Genomic DNA, 18,534 nt, shown 5'->3' on the forward strand with positions numbered 1-18,534 from the left:
ATTGTCTCTTTACCTTTGCTCATGCTTGCTAACCAGATATATGTTAATGCATTACTTTATCTGCTGTATTCAATTGTGTTTCTTATACACACATACTAAATATTAGTGACAGTAATTTTACTTTCTTGCTTTTTCCTCAACATTTCTGCACCTCAGATGTTTGAATGGTTACATAAACTATAATAATTGTTCAAATATGATGTTTGGAGTTATATATACTAGTGTTTTTGTTTAGTAAAGCAGGGACTTGTCTTCTGCTCATAGCTCCATTTTTTATATAGGGGTCCTTTTACTAAGATGCTCCAAAAAATGGGCTATGCTAGCGTAGGCGCATGTTTTGGGTGTGAGCAGATCCATTTTTCAGCGCAACTGTAAAAAAGGCCTTTTTAAAATTTTTTTGCTGAAAATGAATGTGCGGCAAAATCAAGATTGGCACACGTCTATTTTGGGTCTGAGACCATACTGCCAGCCATTGACTTAGCGGTAAGGTCTCATGCGTTAACTGTGTGGTAATCATCTACGCGAATAGAATGACGACTACTGCCTGGTTTCTGCTGTGTGCCAGAAAATAAAAATTATGTAGCGGTCGCGTGTCAAAAATGAAATTACCGCCAGGGCCATGCGGTAGCCAGGAGGTAACTCCAAATTGTTGTGCGTTGTACACATGTAAGCGTCTATGCAGCTTAGTAAAAGGGCCCAATAGCTCCCTTTGCTTGAACTGTAATGATTCTTTATACTGATTTTTCCACTATTGTCCACAGATTAACTGCATCACTTTTCTTTTTATTACATGTCAAGAGAAAATGTTTTACACTATTGTATAGTGTTTTTCAGCATAATTTTGATATATGATAATGGCTAACCAGGACATTCCTTTGACCATAGTTTCCTGGAATATCAATGGTTTAAAGCATCCAATAAAAAGAAAAAATAAACATTCCTCCCAATATTCAGTGCTATTTAACTGGCCAGAATGACTGCTGACTGGTTAAATAGCACTTAACCGGCTATCTGTTGATATTCAGTGAGGGATAACTGGCTAACCTCTGCTGAATATCCCTGTTTAGCAGCTAGCAGATAACTGGTTATGAGGGGCATTTTCAATATGACATCTAAGTCCAACTTTGGATGTTTTACAAAAAATGTCCAAAATCCGAATAGGAAAGAAGGTCATTTTCAAAAAAGAAAAAATGTCTTTTGTTTTCGAAAATACTGTTACAAACAACGTTTTGTGATTTGGATGTTTTTGTTTTTTGGTCCGTTTTTGAAAAAAAAAAACGCCCAAGTGCAAAACGCACAAAATCAAGCCATTGGGATGTAGGAGGAGCCAGCATTTTTAGAAGACTGGTCCCCCTGACATCCCAGGACAGCAATAGGGCACCCTAGGGGGCACTGCATTGGACTTCATAAACTGCTCCCAGGTACACATCTCACCATTGCTCCCTTACCTTGTGTGCTGAAACCCCCAATACCCACCCAAAACCCACTACCCCAACTGTACACCACTACCATAGCCCTTATAGGTGAAGGGGGCACCTATATGTGGGTATAGTGGGTTTCTGGTGAGTTTTGGAGGGCTTACAGTTTCCTCCACAAATGTAACAGGTAGGGGGAGGAAGGAGCCTGGGTCCATCTGTCTGCAGTGCACTGCACCCAACACTAGACTACTCCAGGGACCTGCGCACTGTTCTAATGGACCTGAGTGTAACATCTGAGAGTGGCATAGAGTTTAGTAAGTAATGCTTTTCATCACATCTTTTGGGGGGTGGGGAGGTTAGTGACCACTGGGAGAATAAGGGGAGATCATTCCTGATTCCCTCCAGCGGTCATCTGGTTATTTAGAGCACCTTTTTGTGCCTTATTCATAATAAAAACAGATCTAGCTCAAAACATCTAAGTTTTAGTCCTGGATGTTTTTGTTTTGTTCCATTATGGCTGAAAAACATGTAAGTGTTAGGAACGCACAAGTTCCACCCTGAACATGCCTCTGGCACTCCCCTTGAGATTTGGACGCACTTCTGGTGGACTTCAGAGAATAATGTCTAAAAACAGGTTTTGAAAATACTGATTTGGATGTTTTTCTCTTTTGAAAATGAGCCCGTATGTCACCCGATATAACCGGCTATCTGTCAATTTTTAAAGCCAGTTTATTGGCCATATTTGGGCACTTGATATCTTTGGCCGGTTTAAAGTTAACCGGTTAAGTCTGAATATCGACTTAACCAGTTATCTTTAAACCAGCCAAAAATAAACTGGATATTCAATGCCAGTCACCGGAAACAGCTTGACATTGAATATCCGGGTTTAGCACCAACCACAGGAGTTAGCAAGTCTAACTCCCGCAGTCTGAATATCGGCCTTATTGTTCATTTGAAAATATTAAAACCATTCATAATTTGTTTACAGGAAACTCACATCCCTAGTACAAAGGCCTTTAGTAAAGATAACTGGATTTCTTTCTCTATAGACTCTCCAGCAGATGGTAGAAAATGGAGTTTCCATCATTTATCATAAAGATCTTAATCCAGTAATACTAGATCAGGAGACTGATATGTGTGGTAGATGGGTAATTCTGACACTGTCCATATATAATGAAACTATGACTTTTGCCAATATATATGCTTCAAATTCTGACTCTCCAGAATTTTTTACTGCTTTTATTTCAAAAATTGCAAAGATTTGCATCCATTCCAATTGTCCTTGTAGACCTATATGTGTGGACAGACACTCCAAAGTGCTCTTACCGTCTAAATCCTCTGCTACTCTGCATTCTGTTATGACTTACTTTTACCTACTAGACCCCTGGAGGCTGCAACATCCCTTAGCTAGAGAATACGCCTTCTTTTCTGCCTCCCACAACACCTTCTCTACACTTGACTACTTTTTACTCTTACACTCATTACTTGATTCCATTCTTTTTTTTTTTTTTTAAATCTTTTATTTATTTGCATTTACATTTTGCTTCAAGTACATACTCTTGAAACAGAAAAGATGATTACAAGTCAATATAGGTATTAGGAAATTAATTACAAACATTATTAAATCTTAATTTTTGATCTATTTACTCATCTTTAGCCCACAATAAGGAGGCATTATACAATTACAAAGGAAACCTTTAAATTATCTCTAGTTATAGAGAAACAATAGGAAAAAAGCGGCAGAAAAGAAGTACAAGTGATATTATACATATTATAGCGTAGAAGTTATCACATTGCTTGGTTGTGGCATAAGTGAACTAGCTAACTTAGCATCCAAAAAAAAGAGTTCAACTGTTTGGCATCAAAGAAAATATATTTAACCGAATTAAATTTCAAGACACATTTACAAGGAAAATGTAACCAAAATAATGCGCCCAACTGAAGAGCCTTCAGGCATAATTTAAGAAACTCGTCTTTTCTTTTGTGTAGTCTTAGAGACATCTGGGTACATTCGTATTTTACAATCAAGGAAATTTTGTTCTCTATTAAGAAAGTATTACTTGAGCATCCAGTCTCTATCAGGTTGTAAAATAAAAGTTACTTTAAGTGTTGCTGTTGTCAATCCCACTTTATCGTCTTCTAATATTTGTGTTAAATTTATATCCAAAGTTGCACTTCTGCTGTATGTTCATGATCTAAATCTTTCTTCAGGAAAGGCGTTACATAGTAAATTTTTGATATAGGTGGATGTTACTGTTCAGGAATTTTCAAAATCTCAGTTAAATATTTTTTGAAAGTGATAAGAGGTGAGATTGAAAGTTGCTTCAGAAAATTTATAAGCCTAAGGGTATTTGAACGTTGATAATTTTCCAGAATTTCAATCTTATTTTGTAGGTAAAGATTTTCTTTAATCATGTTAACTTGCATCTGTTGGCACTTTTAGAGTTATTTTCAATATCTTTCCCCATAGTTGCAATCTTTGTATCTAGTTTTGGTATTTTTTCAGACATAGAGTAAAGCTGTTGATTTAGAGATGTAAAGTTTTGTAGAAAAGAAGCTTCAAGGCCCACTAGGGCTTCCCATATTGTGTCTAGTGTTATAGTCTCAGGTTTCTTGGGCAGAAAGGACTTACATGGTAAGTCTAGCTGCAAGGTAGGATCCACCGGTAGCTGTTTCTCCAAGGCCAACAGATTTCCTCCAAGGAATTCTCCTCTCCTTCACCCGCTACTTCCAATGCAGGGATAGTCAGCGTCTCCATTCCCGAAATGGTGCCCACGCCTGGAGCCCCTGTTGACGTTCAAACATCCGGGTTCTCCAGAGCCACACTCGGGGATCCCGACAGCATAGGAGGGGGATTACGCATCTCGGGGCTTAATGATGTCTCCGCTTCTAGCGGGGAGCCTGGCTGACCTCTCCCCAGACTTCCCGACAATGAAGAAGCTCCCGCTAAAACACTCGACATTAAGAAGCGATCCAGTGTCTCCAGCGAAGGCAAAGGCAGCGCTGCAGGGCTAGCGCGTTGCCTTCTTCTCCTTTTGGGCGTCAGGAAACAGCGTTTTCAATAAAGTAGAAAGGTAAGTCTGGAGCAGCTTCCCTGACTTCTCATTCGGCCGCCATCTTGCCTCCCTCTTGATTCCGTTCTTAACACTTCTGCACCTCCCATAGTTATCTCTGATCATGCTCTGATCTCACTAACAATTAAGTGGAAAGCATCTGCTCCTCCTAGGTCGCCTGTATGGTGTTTACATAGAGGGGCATAATCGAACATGGCCAGCCATCTCTAAGGGCGGCCATCTCAGAGGATGGCGCCGCAAAGGGGCGGGGCGAACCGTATTATCGAACGAGATGGGCGGCCATCTTTTGTTTCGATAATACGGTTGGGGCCAGCCAAATCTCAACATTTAGGTCGAAATGTTGAAATCGCCGCACTTAGAGATGGTCGGCCTCAATTTTCAGCCATAAAGGAAACCGAAGCCGGCCATCTCAAAAATGACCAAATCCAAGCCCTTTGGTCGTGGGAGGGGCCAAGATTCGTAGTGCACTGGTCCCCCTGACATGCCAGGACACCAACCGGGCACCCTAGGGGGCACTGCAGTGGACTTCAATAATTGCTCCCAGGTACATAGCTCCCTTACCTTGGGTGCTGAACCCCCCAACCCCCCCCCCAAAACCCACTCCCCACAACTATCCACCACTACCATAGCCCTAAGGGGTGAAGGGGGGCACCTACATGTGGGTACAGTGGGTTTTGGGTGGGTTTTGAAGGGCTCCCATTTTCCACCACAAGTGTAACAGGTAGGAGGGGATGGGCCTGGGTCCGCCTGCCTGAAGTCCACTGCACCCACTAAAACTGCTCCAGAGATCTGCATACTGCTGCGATGGACCGGAGTATAACATTTGAGGGTGGCAAAAGAGGCTGGCAAAAAAAGTTTTTAAAGTTGTTTTTTTTAGGGTGGGAGGGGGTTAGTGACCACTGGGGGAGTCAGGGGAGGTCATCCCCGATTCCCTCCGGTGGTTATCTGGGCAATTCGGGCACTTTTTTGGGACTTGGACCTAAAAAAAAGGGACCAAATAAAGCAGACCAAATTCTCGTCAGGGCCGGCTTTCTTTTTTCCATTATCAGCTGAAGCCGGCCATCTCGTAAGCAAGCCCACGTCCCGCCTTCTGTACACTGCTAACACGCCCCCTTGAAGTTTGGCCGGCAGTTGAGGCTGGCGAAAATCGGCTTTCGATTATGCCGATTTCGCCGGCCTTGAGAGATGGGCAGCCATCTCCCGATTTGTGTCGGAAGATGGCCGCCTTTCACTTTCGAAAATAAGCTGGATAGTAACCTGCTAGCTGATGAAAAGGTCATGTCCCATATCAAGCAATTTATAACATAATTTTTTAAATTAATATCTTGCCAGAAGTTAACATTCTCACAGTTTAGAAAGCATTTAAAGCAGCTCTTAGAGGTGAATTGATTTCATTAAATGCTCACAAGATTAAAGAGATTAATGCTATTATAAAAAATATAGAAAAACAAATAAAGGAGGCAGAAAATAAATATATAGCTTCTGATGATCCATTGATACTCAATAAGCTGCATCTATTAAAATGTACCTTAAATAAACATATTAGTGCTAAGGCAGGGCATGACATTTTTGAGTGTAATTCCAGGCACTATGCCGAGTCTACTACTATTACTATTTAGCATTTCTATAGCACTACAAAGCGTATGCAGCGCTGCACAAACATAGAAGAAAGACAGTCCCTGCTCAAAGAGCTTACAATCTAGTAGACAAAAAATAAAGCAAACAAATCAATTAATGTGTAGAGGAAAGAGGAGAGGAGGGTAGGTGGAGGCGAGTGGATACAAGTGGTTATGAGTCAAAAGCATGTTAAAGAGGTGGGCTTTCAATCTAGATTTAAAGATGGTCAAGGATGGGGCAAGACATAGGGGCTCAGGAAGTCTATTCCAGGCATAGTGTGCAGTAAGACAGGAGGAGCGAAGTCTGGAGTTGGCAGTAGTGGAGAAGGGAACAGATAAGAAGGATTTATCCAGGCAACGGAGTGCACGGGAAGAGGTGTAGGGAAGAATGAGTGAGGCACTCCAACCCATTCCATAGCGGCAAACAAATACTTCCATTCCAACTTGTCAAAAATCTTTTCTGCATCAAGGGACAGGGCAACGATAGAGTGGAGGTAGGAATGAGCAATGTGGGAAAGTTGGAAAAAAAGTTGAGTGTTGTCTTGAATAAGATGGTCTGGCATAAAGCCCACCTGATTAGAGTTTATAATTTTCCCTATAACCTTCTTCAGTATCTTGGATTATATTTTATAATCCACATTAAGTAGAGATATTTTAGGGATTACTATGATCACTGCCTCAGAGAAATGACTATTACCAACGGTCTCTGGTGACAGATAATTAAAGAGTTTAGACATGATAGTAGACATGAACTTGAGCTACTACTGAAAAAAAGATGTGAGCAAAATCTAAATAAATAAATAAAATTATAATAGACAGTTCAGTTTTAAATAGTTTGTAAAATACTATTGGAATACCATTGGGCCCTGGTGTCTTATGTGTATTATTTCTTGGTTGGATATCTCTTGTTGAAGAGAATTAGAATCAAGGTCAGACCATTTAGGACCATGCAAGGAGGCTAAAAAATTATCTACTTGGGCAGAGGTACTGAAAGATTCTGATTGATATAGCTGAGAATCAAAGGAATGGAATGTCCTTGAATTGTCAGTCAAGGAGGAGGAGCTTTTGTTCTCAGACAGCTATATAGCTGGAATTTGGACTTTAACATGCATTCACTTTAGATAGTACGTTATAAGATCTTGATCTTATCTTCTCCTCCAACTGTTCACCCTCTAGTTTCCTTGCCTCTGATCTTCCCCTCTCTGATCACCATCTTATAACTTTCACACTTAAATCTCCTCCCTCCCAGTCCCGTCCTATCTTATCTAATTTATCTAGGAATCTTCATGGTATTGACCCTTCATCTCTATCCTCCCATGTTTCAAACCTCCTCTCGACTGTGGCACCATCCACGTCTGTCAACGAGGCTGTTTCTTCTTACAACAATATTCTATCCTCTGCCTTAGACACTCTTGCACCTTTGATGACCCGCCCTATAAGGCGTACAAAACCCCAACCTTGGCTGACTTCTAATATCCGCTACCTACGTTCCTATACCCACTCTGCCGAACACCTCTGGTGGAAATCTCGGGCCCTTGCTGATTTCTTACACTTTAAGTTCATGCTGACCTCCTTCCAATCTGCTCTTTTACGCGCCAAACAGGATTATTATATCCAACTGACTCTCTTGGCTCTAACCCTCAACTTCTCTTCACCACATTGAACTCTCTCCTCAAGGTGCCCCCTCCCCCAACTCCCCCTTCATTATCTCCTCAGACCCTTGCTGAATTCTTTCACGACAAGGTTCAAAGATAAACCTTGCATTCTCTACCTCGCCACCTCTCCCTCCACTAGTCCGTTCCCCTCTCTCTCCTTCCCCTCATTCCCTTCTCTCCTTTCCTGAAGTTACTATTGAGGAAACTACACTTCTCCTTTCCTCCTCAAAATGTACCACCTGTTCCTCTGATCCCATTCCCACCCACCTTCTTAATGCCATCTCTCCTGCTCTTATTCCTTTTATCTGTCACATTCTCAACCTCTCACTTTCCACTGCGACTGTCCCTGCTGCCTTTAAACATGCTGTAGTCACACCTCTCTTTAAGAAGCCTTCACTCGACCCTACTTGTCCCTCTAATTACCGACCCATCTCCCTCCTTCCTTTTCTCTCCAAATTACTTGAGCGTGCTGTTCACCGTTGCTGCCTTGATTTTCTCTCCTCACATGCTATTCTTGACCCACTACAATCTGGTTTTTGCCCTCTCCACTCAACCGAAACTGCGCTTAATAAAGTCTCCAATGACCTATTACTGGCTAAATCCAAAACCGAGCTTCTCATTTCCCCCCCCCCCAAACCCACCTCCCTGCTCCCCCCATTTTCTATTTCTGTTGATGGCTCTCTCATTCTCCCTGTCTCCTCAGCTCGAAACCTTGGGGTCATCTTTGACTCTTCTCTCTCCTTCTCTGCTCATATCCAGCAGATTGCCAAGACCTGTCGTTTCTTTCTTTACAACATCCGTAAAATCCGCCCCTTTCTTTCCGAGCACTCTACCAAAACCCTCATCCACACCCTTGTCACCTCTCGTTTAGACTACTGCAATCTGCTTCTTGCTGGCCTCCCACTTAGTCACCTCTCCCCTCTCCAGTCGGTTCAAAACTCTGCTGCCCGTCTCGTCTTCCGCCAGGGTCGCTTTACTCATACTACCCCTCTCCTCAAGTCGCTTCACTGGCTCCCTATCCATTTTCGCATCCTGTTCAAACTTCTACTGATTTAATGTACTCACTCTGCTGCTCCCCAGTATCTCTCCATACTCAAAATTATCATCCTATATCTCTACTTAATGTGGATTATAAAATATAATCCAAGAGACTGAAGAAGGTTATAGGGAAAATTATACACTCTAATCAGGTGGGCTTTATGCCAGACCATCTTATCCAAGACAACACTCAACTTTTTTTCCAACTTTCCCACATTGCTCATTCCTACCTCCACTCTATCGTTGCCCTGTCCCTTGATGCAGAAAAGGTTTTTGACAGGTTGGAATGGAAGTATTTGTTTGCCGCTATGGAATGGGTTGGAGTGCCTCACTCGTCCTTCCCTACACCCCTTCCTGTGCACTCCGTTCCCTGGATAAATCCTTCTTCTCTGTTCCCTTCTCCGCTACTGCCAACTCCAGACTTCGCTCCTCCTGTCTTGCTGCGCACTACGCCTGGAATAGACTTCCTGAGCCCCTATGTCTTGCCCCATCCTTGACCATCTTTAAATCTTGAAATTCCATGTGTAAAGGGGGAAAGGATAGTGATAGGAGTGTACTACCATCCGCCTGGCCAGGATGAACAGACATGCAGAAATGTTAAAGGAATTTAGGGATGCAAACAAACTGGGCAACACAATAATAATGGGTGATTTCAATTACCCCGATATAGACTGGGTAAATGTAACATCGGGGCATGCTAGGGAGGTAAACTTCCTTGATGAAATCAAGGACAGCTCCATGGAGCAGCTGGTACAGGAGCCGACGAGAGAAGGAAAAATTCTAGACCTAGTCCTTAGTGGAGCACATGATCTGGTGCGGGAGGTAATGGTGCCGGGGCCGCTTGATAACAGTGATCATAATATGATCGATTTGATATTAGCTTTGAGTAAGTATACATAGGAAATCAAATATGTTAGCGTTTAACTTTATAAAAGGAGACTATGATAAAATGAGAAGAACGGTGAAAAAAAAACTTAGAGAAGCGGCTGCGAGGGTCAAAAATTTACATCAGGCGTGGATGCTGTTCAAAACACCATCCTGGAAGCCCAGGCCAAATATATTCCGCATATTAAAAAAGGAGGACGGAAGACCAAACGACAGCCAGCGTGGTTAAAAAGTGAGGTGAAGGAAGCTATTAGAGCTAAAAGAAAATCCTTCAGAAAATGGAAGAAGGAACCGACTGAAAATAATAAGAAACAGCATAAGGAATGTCAAGTCAAATGCAAAGCACTGATAAGGAAGGCTAAGAGGGACTTCGAAAAAAAGATTGCGTTGGAGGCAAAAACACATAGAGGCATATTTTCAAAGCACTTTGGGAGGCTAAGTTCCATAGGTTTCTATGGAACTTTGGGAGGCTAAGTGCTTTGAAAATGAGCTTGATAGTAAATTTTTTTTTTAGGTATATTAAAAGCAGAAAGCCGGTTGGATCGCTAGATGACCGAGGAGTAAAAGGGGCAATCAGGGAAGACAAAGCTGTAGCGGAGAGATTAAATGAATTCTTTGCTTCGGTCTTCACCAAGGAAGATTTGGGTGGGATACCGATGCCGGAAATGGTATTTGAAGCTGACAAGTCGGAGAAACTTAATAAATTCTCTGTAAACCTGGAAGATGTAATGGGGCAGTTCTACAAACTGAAGAGTAGCAAATCTCCTGGACCGGATGGTATTCATCCCAGAGTACTGATAGAACTGGAAAATGAGCTTGCGGAGCTATTATTAGTAATATGTAATTTATCCTTAAAATCGAGCGTGTTACCGGAAGACTGGAGGGTGGCCAATGTAACGCCGATTTTTTAAAAATGTTCTAGAGGAGATCCGGGAAATTATAGACCGGTGAGTCTAACTATTATTAAGAATAAAATTACAGAGCATATTCAAAAGCATGGATTAATGAGACAAAGTCAACATGGATTTAGTGAAGGGAAATCTTGCCTCACCAATCTACTACATTTCTTTGAAGGGGTGAGCAAACATGTGGATAAAGGTGAGCCTGTGTATCTGGATTTTCAGAAGGCGTTTGACAAAGTACCTCATGAAAGACTCTAGAGGAAATTGGAGAGTCATGGGATAGGAGGTAGTGTTCTATTGTGGATTAAAAACTGGTTAAAAATAGAAAACAGAGAGTAGGGTTAAATGGTCAGTATTCTCAATGGAGAAGGGTAGTTAGTGGGGTTCCCCAGGGGTCTGTGCTGGGACCGCTGCTTTTTAACATATTTATAAATGACCTAAACATGGGAGTAACTAGTAAAGTAATTAAATTCGCTGATGCCACAAAGTTGTTCAAAAGTTGTTAAATTGCGGGAGGATTGTGAAAAATTACAAGAGGACCATACTACACAGGGAGACTGGACGTCTAAATGGCAGATGATGTTTAATGTGAGCAAGTGCAAAGTGATGCATGTGGGAAAGTGGAACCCGAATTATAGCTAGGTCATGCAAGGTTCCACGTTAGGAGTCACGGACCAAGAAAGGGATCTAGATGTCGTCGTTGATGATACGTTGAAACCTTCTGCTCAGTGTGCTGCTGCAGCTAAGAAAGCAATTAGAATGTTAGGTATTATTAGGAAAGGAATGGAAAACAAAAATGAGGATGTTATAATGCCTTTGTATCGCTCCATGGTGCGACCGCACCTCGAATATTGGGTTCAATTCTGGTTGCCGCATCTCAAAAAAGATATAGTGGAATTAGAAAAGGTGCAGAGAAGAACAACGAAAATGATAAAGGGGATGGGACAACTTCCCTATGAGGAAAGGCTAAAGTGGCTAGGGCTCTTCAGCTTGGAGAAAAGGCGGCTGAGGGGGGAGATATGATAGAGGTCTATAAAATAATAGTGGAGTTGAACGGGTAGATGTGAAGCGTCTGTTTTCGCTTTCCAAAAATACTAAGACTAGGGGGCATGCGATGAAACTACAATGTAGTAAATTTAAAACGAATTGGAGAAAATATTTCTTCACTCAACGTGTAATTAAACTCTGGAATTCATTGCCAGAGAATGTGGTAAAGGCGGTTAGTTTAGCAGAGTTTTAAAAAGTGTTTATTTACACCTTATATGTATGTAAACAAATTGGCGACCGCGGAAGGACGCGGCTGCCGTTGTTCTGATTTAGTTTTTGGATTGGTAATCGTGTGACTTTCTTTCCTATGATCTCCAGAAATGGCCAGCCTGGATTGAGTAGGTTATAGACTGTCAATCAGCTGAACCGTGAGTATATCTTGAGGCAGTCTTTTGAAAATTTGCTTTTTTATTTTTATTCTTGTATCTTTCATTATCTATATTATTGTTTGCTGTGTATTTTGCTAGCTTAGGCATTGTTTGTTATTACATCATGAGACCTTTTCAGTCTAAGAAGGAACCATCCCCTCAACCCGCTGCAGAGGGTCAGGGAGAAACATCTATCACTCCTTATGTTTTGTATGTAGGTAGCCAAAAGAATTGCTCACCCCTTGTGCATGTTAAGGATACTTTTCCCTTTGAGGCACCCGTTATTCAAAAGGTTTGTGAGAAATGGGCAGGATATGCAACTAAGGACCCATTCCTGGCATGGCCAGGCACGGGCTCATTTGCTCGTCCCCAACTATTGTCAGTTCAAAAGTACATTCAACAGCACAAAAAGGGTAAATCCCTTCAGAAACATCTGCATGTTCTTAATCTCTTTATGGTAACGGCAGATTTGTTTCATTCTGACAAAATGAAAATGGATACACAGGCACGTGAAATTGCTCGTATGAGGGCGGATGAGGAGGCTCAGAAGCAACCCCCGCCATATCAGACTTCGCTAGGTCCTCACCTAACTTGTCCTAATTTAAATAGGGATCCTAAAGACCCTAAACCTGCGTTAGGATACTGTTCTATTTTTGGTGACCCTCCTCCCCAAGAGTTTCTTCAGGATTCGGTAGATCCAATGCCCTCATTTACACCTCATTCCACACCTAAGTCTACTTCCACTTCCCTATACCCGTCCACACAACTTTTAGAGAATTTCCGGTATGAAGCGCCCGACACTGAGAAACCTGCTTATAGTGTTTCAGGAGTTTTAAATATTCAGCCCTTGGACAGCCAAGGAAGCCCCTCCAAGAATCCCTTTGTTACCCCTTGCAAGGGCGCGGAAGGCACGACCAGTGTTCCCGCCACCCCTACTGCTACAATCTCTCAAACGCCCTCATCTTCTCTATCTCTTTATTCTCCTCTTTTACAACATATACAGAAAATCTATGTTGAAAAACATACAGAGCTTTATGGTTACAAGTGGTGGGATGAAGTCGTGGCTCAAATAGCTGCCCATGGGATTCAACTACCCTTTTTGTCAAATGGTCCAAATACTCTTTCAGATTTATTTGAAGTGGAAGGCATTCTTAGAACTAACCTATGTCAGGCCCCCGGTTTTAAGTTTTACATAGAGGGTCTTACAATGGCCAAAGATTGTTTACAGCATAACCCCCTTCAGATAACTGCCCCCATTTTAATAAAACACGATAATACCAGCGCTCCATTGGACACTTATAAGCCCTACACTCCCATTGACATTAGTACTATCATTACCAAATTGCCCAGTATCCAGAAAGGTAGCCGCATCTGGCTGGAAGCGGTTGACCAGAACACTTTGGGTACTAGGCTAGCAATTGGTGATTTTAAAGCTTTGTGTGCAGCTTCGGGAATTAGTCTCCCACAATTGGGGCAACAGGCTGAAATGCAGATGCTTACATTTCCTGATGCGGATGGTCACCCATTTGAAGGGCGCGCACGCACCGGGTTAAGTAATGCCCTAAATGTGCTTTATCCTATACCAGTAGATTTTTCTTCCATTACGTCCCTTAAATGGGATCATAAAGAACCATTCACCACACATTTAAGTAAATGTTTGTCATTATACAAGGCTCAGACAGGACAGGATGGTGATATACAGCCCGGATGCGCTGTTTTCATGCATCTTTTCTACCACACATTACCCACAAATATGAGATCCAATCTAGATGGTGTAGTTGCTCTCATGACAAAGCCATGGCCTGAGATTCGTGCTACTTTACTACATTTCAGCACAATTCACTGTAAGGTTGTTGAGGGCCCACAAAAAGACCAACAGAAACTGGCAACAAAATTACTTACTCTGCAGATCAAAGATCTAGAACAGAAGCACCTCGCTGATCCCGGTCAAGATCAGAAGGTCGCCAAAACACAGGAAACTATGCAAGACAACATTTCTGATCAAATTTTTTGGGTTTCTCCTACTCCCATAGTCCCCCGAGGTAGAGGTATGCGTTGAGGTCAAGTAACTAGGGGTCGCCCATATGGCCGCCCCTCACCCGATCGTAGACAGGTACAATGTTGGAATTGTGGCCTGTTTGGACATTTCGCTTCAGAATGCCGTAAGCCCCCACAACAGCAGTATAATTATCCAAATGTATCTCCTGATCAACAACAGCCCCCTCGCAATACACGTCCACCAGCTTTTCCTACCTGGCAGCCTCCGGCTGGCCAAGATCAAGGGCCAGCGGACCAGGGTATATATTGACTATCACAGCAGCAGCAGGGTCCTACTATCTTTTTAGGTAAAGCCGAACCATATATCACATTGGCTGTAGGTCCTAAGCAAGTTCCTATTAAATTTTTATTGGACACCGGAGCCACTACATCTGTCCTTAGCTATCGGCCTGATGGAATTCAGGTTTCTAAATCTGAAAGTGCTACCATTGGTTTTGATGGCCAATCCCGTAAAAGTATAATGACCACTGAGACGTCAGTAATTCTAAATTTACAGAATCATGAATCTCGCCAAGCCTTTACTGAATTCATTCTCGCCCCGCACTGCCCTGTAAATTTGTGTGGTAGAGATTTACTACAACAGTTAAATTTGAACTTGTCTTTTACTCCACCTTCCCTTCTTACAATGGTCCAGCAAATCGCAGATCCCCTTGACACTTTGCCCCAATCAATATGGAGTACTGACCAAAACCCTTATGGTCTTGCAAAGAATGCTTCAGCACATCACATTATATTAAAGGACCCTGAACAGGGAGGTCCTACTGTAGCGCCATACCCTGTCCACCGTTCTTTAATGGAGAAAGCACAACATCATATTCACAATCTACTTTTTCACCAAATTATTGAACCTTCTTTGTCACCCTATAATACGCCACTTTTTCCGGTGCCCAAGAATGAGACAGATGTTCGTATAGTACATGACTTACGAGCACTTAACGATTTGATTAAACCTTCTTTTCCGGTTTGCGCAAACCCTGCCACCCTTCTGCAAAGTCAACCTATACATGCTTTTCATTCTGTCATAGATTTATCTAATGCATTCTTTTCTATCCCTTTACATGAGGATTCTCGTGATCTTACCTCCTTTGTTTTTCAAAATCAAGCATACCGCTGGACGCGTATGCCTCAGGGTTTTACCGACAGCCCTACTGTCTTTTCCAAACAGCTCATGTCTGATCTCGCTGACTTCATTTCACTTTTACCTTCAAATGTTTCCCTGTTTGTCTATGTTGATGACATTCTATTATCTGCGCCAACTCGAGAATTGTGTATCAAATATACACTAGATCTTTTTCTTTTACTGTATTCTCTCGGGTATAAGTGCAACAGATCTAAATGTCAACTAGCCTCTCCAGTAGTTACTTTCCTCGGTCAACAAATTGGCAAAGATAGACACATGTTAGACAAAGAACTGTTAACTAATGTACAGGCTGTCACAATGCCCACTTGTCTCAAATCCCTACGATCCATTCTTGGTTTACTAAACTATTGCAGACATTGGATACCAAATTATTCAGCACAAATTATGCCTCTTTACTCTTATCTCCAAGTACCTGCCGGTTCCTGTTCACATACCCCAATTGTTCTTACCCCAGAACACCAATCTCTGTTATCCTCCATCATTGCCAATATTTCTGCTTGTGATCCCTTATCCACTGTTAATCCGTCTCAGCCCGTGCATGTCTGGGTTACTGACCATACAGATACTTGGGCTGCTTTCATAAATCAAGAAAATGATCTGACTTTCCCAGTATGCTTTTTGTCAGGGACTTTCTCAGCAATTAAAAGGGGTTTTCCACCCTTTTCCAAACATCTAGTTGCGGTTTGTGCAGCAATTTCCAAATGGAGATCTATTATGCCACATTCATCCATCATTCTTCACACCCAACATTCAGTTCATCATATGATGTCTGCTAGTCAGGCCGCACTCACTAGTACCCGGTACGGAAAATATCAGGCTATTTTACTAGGTCAAGATATTACAACGAAACCAGTAACAGAGCAACAGTCCAAACAATTAGCATTGTTGTTTCCCCCCTCAGTACTCTTAACTCATCCCGACTCTAAGCCACCGTGGCTCACTTTACAGTTTACCCCGGTGGAGGGAGGAGTTATATGGTTTACAGATGGTGCCAGCCATGAAGGTATTTCTGCACTTGCAGCATTACAAGTCAACACTGATTTAAAAATAATACAGAAACACCAACTATTGTGTCCACACCAGCACACAGCACAGCATCAGAATTACTAGCAGTTATAACCGCCATACAACACACGCCGCGGCAAACTTCAGCTACAATTTATTCTGACAGTTCTTATGTTATTAGCTCATTGCAGTACCATCTCCTGAAATGGCAACGTAGAGGTTTTATTACATCTAATGGTAAAACATTACAGCACCTCCGTTATTGGGAATTGCTTTTTGATCTACTTCAGGCCCGTGAGGCTTTAGGGGTTAAGACAGCTTTTATTTGGGTCCCCGCACATACAGGTGCTAACAGTTTTGAAGCCCGTGGTAATCATCTTGCTGATACAGTGGCTACGGAAGTTGTTAGTTCCCAGGCTATTCCCTTATGCATGGTTGTTACACGCACTGGTAAAAGTACTGCCCAGACTATTCTACCCCCCACACCAGTGGAGCAAGCAATCTGGAAAAATACAGGGTGTATCTCTACTTCTACCGGATGGATACATCCTTCCGGCAAAGCTTGTTTGTCCACAGCTGAAGCTATTACTAAACTTACTGCAATACATAGTGAGCACCATGACTCTATTTCAGCTTTGGTTGATTCTTTATCTTTACTGTATTGGAACCCCAATCTTAGGGAACTGGCGGAATCTATTGTTAAAACATGTCTTTCTTGTGCTGTGACCATTCCCCGTAGAGGTCCAGCCATACCCAAGGGATGTTTGCCTACTCCAACAGGACCAGGTATTGAATGGCATATTGACTTTACTGATATGATCCACCCCATACAAGGTAAATGCTATATCCTTTTATGGGTCGATGCTTTCTCAAGATGGGTGGAAGCATTTCCCTGTACTAAGGAGACAGCCCATGTGGTTGTACAATCTTTAATTCGACATATCATGCCAGCACATGGTTGTCCACATAAAATTGTTTCAGATAATGGTTCAAATTTTAACAATGTACTTATGCAGGAATTGCAGACTATCTTGAATATCACTCACCGCAAGGTGTCAGTATATAGCCCGACCTCTAATGGTCTGGTTGAACGATACAATGGTATACTGAAAACTAAATTGAGAACATTGTTGCATGACTTGGAGTCTGTGGCTCCACATAATAAGTACAATTGGTATGATTTACTTCTAGTGGCTTTAATGTCTATACGTAGCTCGCCACTGAGTAAATTAAAAATTTCACCTTTTCAATTGCAAACAGGCAGACATATGAGAACGCCTGTTGTTACTCCGTTGCATACGCCTCAAGTCTACTGGCAGCAATTGCAACCTGTTATGGAACTGGTTCAGTCTTTAGCTAAACCAACTCAGAAAGAGTCTTGTTGGGACAGAGGTGATGATCTTTCTCTTTCCTTTTCCATAGGACAGCAGGTCTTAAGAAAAAACTTCACTCACAAAACCTGGAAGGATCCAGTTTATGTGGGACCATACACTATCACTGATTTAACTCGCACAGCAGCAAAGTTGTCAGATCATACCACCTGGATACATTTATCTGATTTACGCAAGGCTCCTGATCCAGGACCACCTGAGCAAGTTGAAACCATCATTGTACCCCCAGAAGGCATTGGTTAACAACATTATCAGTACAAAAAAATTATGAAGGTTTTTGTAATCTGTCTGCTGGTAGGACTTACTTATGGACTCAATACATATGTTGAAAGAATTCAACATGCCTTAAAGACTCTTAATCTGACTAACTGTATTATTTGCACTCCGCTTGTCACTTCTGTAACTACCATTCCGGCACATGTCCACCCTTATTCTATGATTAAGTTGCAAGGTATTCATAACTGTTTTAGTGATGGTACCTGCCACTTAGGTCAGGGTCATGAGCAAAGGCAATATTGGATCAATGTTACTGCACAACGCCTGCCTTCCTTATTTGTTCATACTACTCCTGCATTAAACTATTGGTGTCTGATAAATTCTAGTTCGCTTCAGGGTGAGAAACCTAATGTTTTATGTAATTACACTTATGACATACTATCCCAGAATTGGACTGTATTACAGGGATCCTATGTCATAAATCAGACTGCAACGTCTGTGGCCTGTGCTAACAAACCAACTTGTAACCGGACAATGACTACCTCTTATGTTACCTCTACTAACCTTACTCTCACTAATTTGACTTTCTTCTTTTCATTATGTCAATTTAATGCCTCTTCCACGCAAGCCATTACTACTGTGCCTACTGCTTGTTCTTCAGATAAGGAACCAAATAATCCTATTTTTCCTTTTTCTCAAAAATTTGCTTTATATCATAAC

This window comes from Microcaecilia unicolor, chromosome 3 (genome assembly GCF_901765095.1).
Source record: "Microcaecilia unicolor chromosome 3, aMicUni1.1, whole genome shotgun sequence".
In the NCBI taxonomy this organism is placed as follows: domain Eukaryota; kingdom Metazoa; phylum Chordata; class Amphibia; order Gymnophiona; family Siphonopidae; genus Microcaecilia; species Microcaecilia unicolor.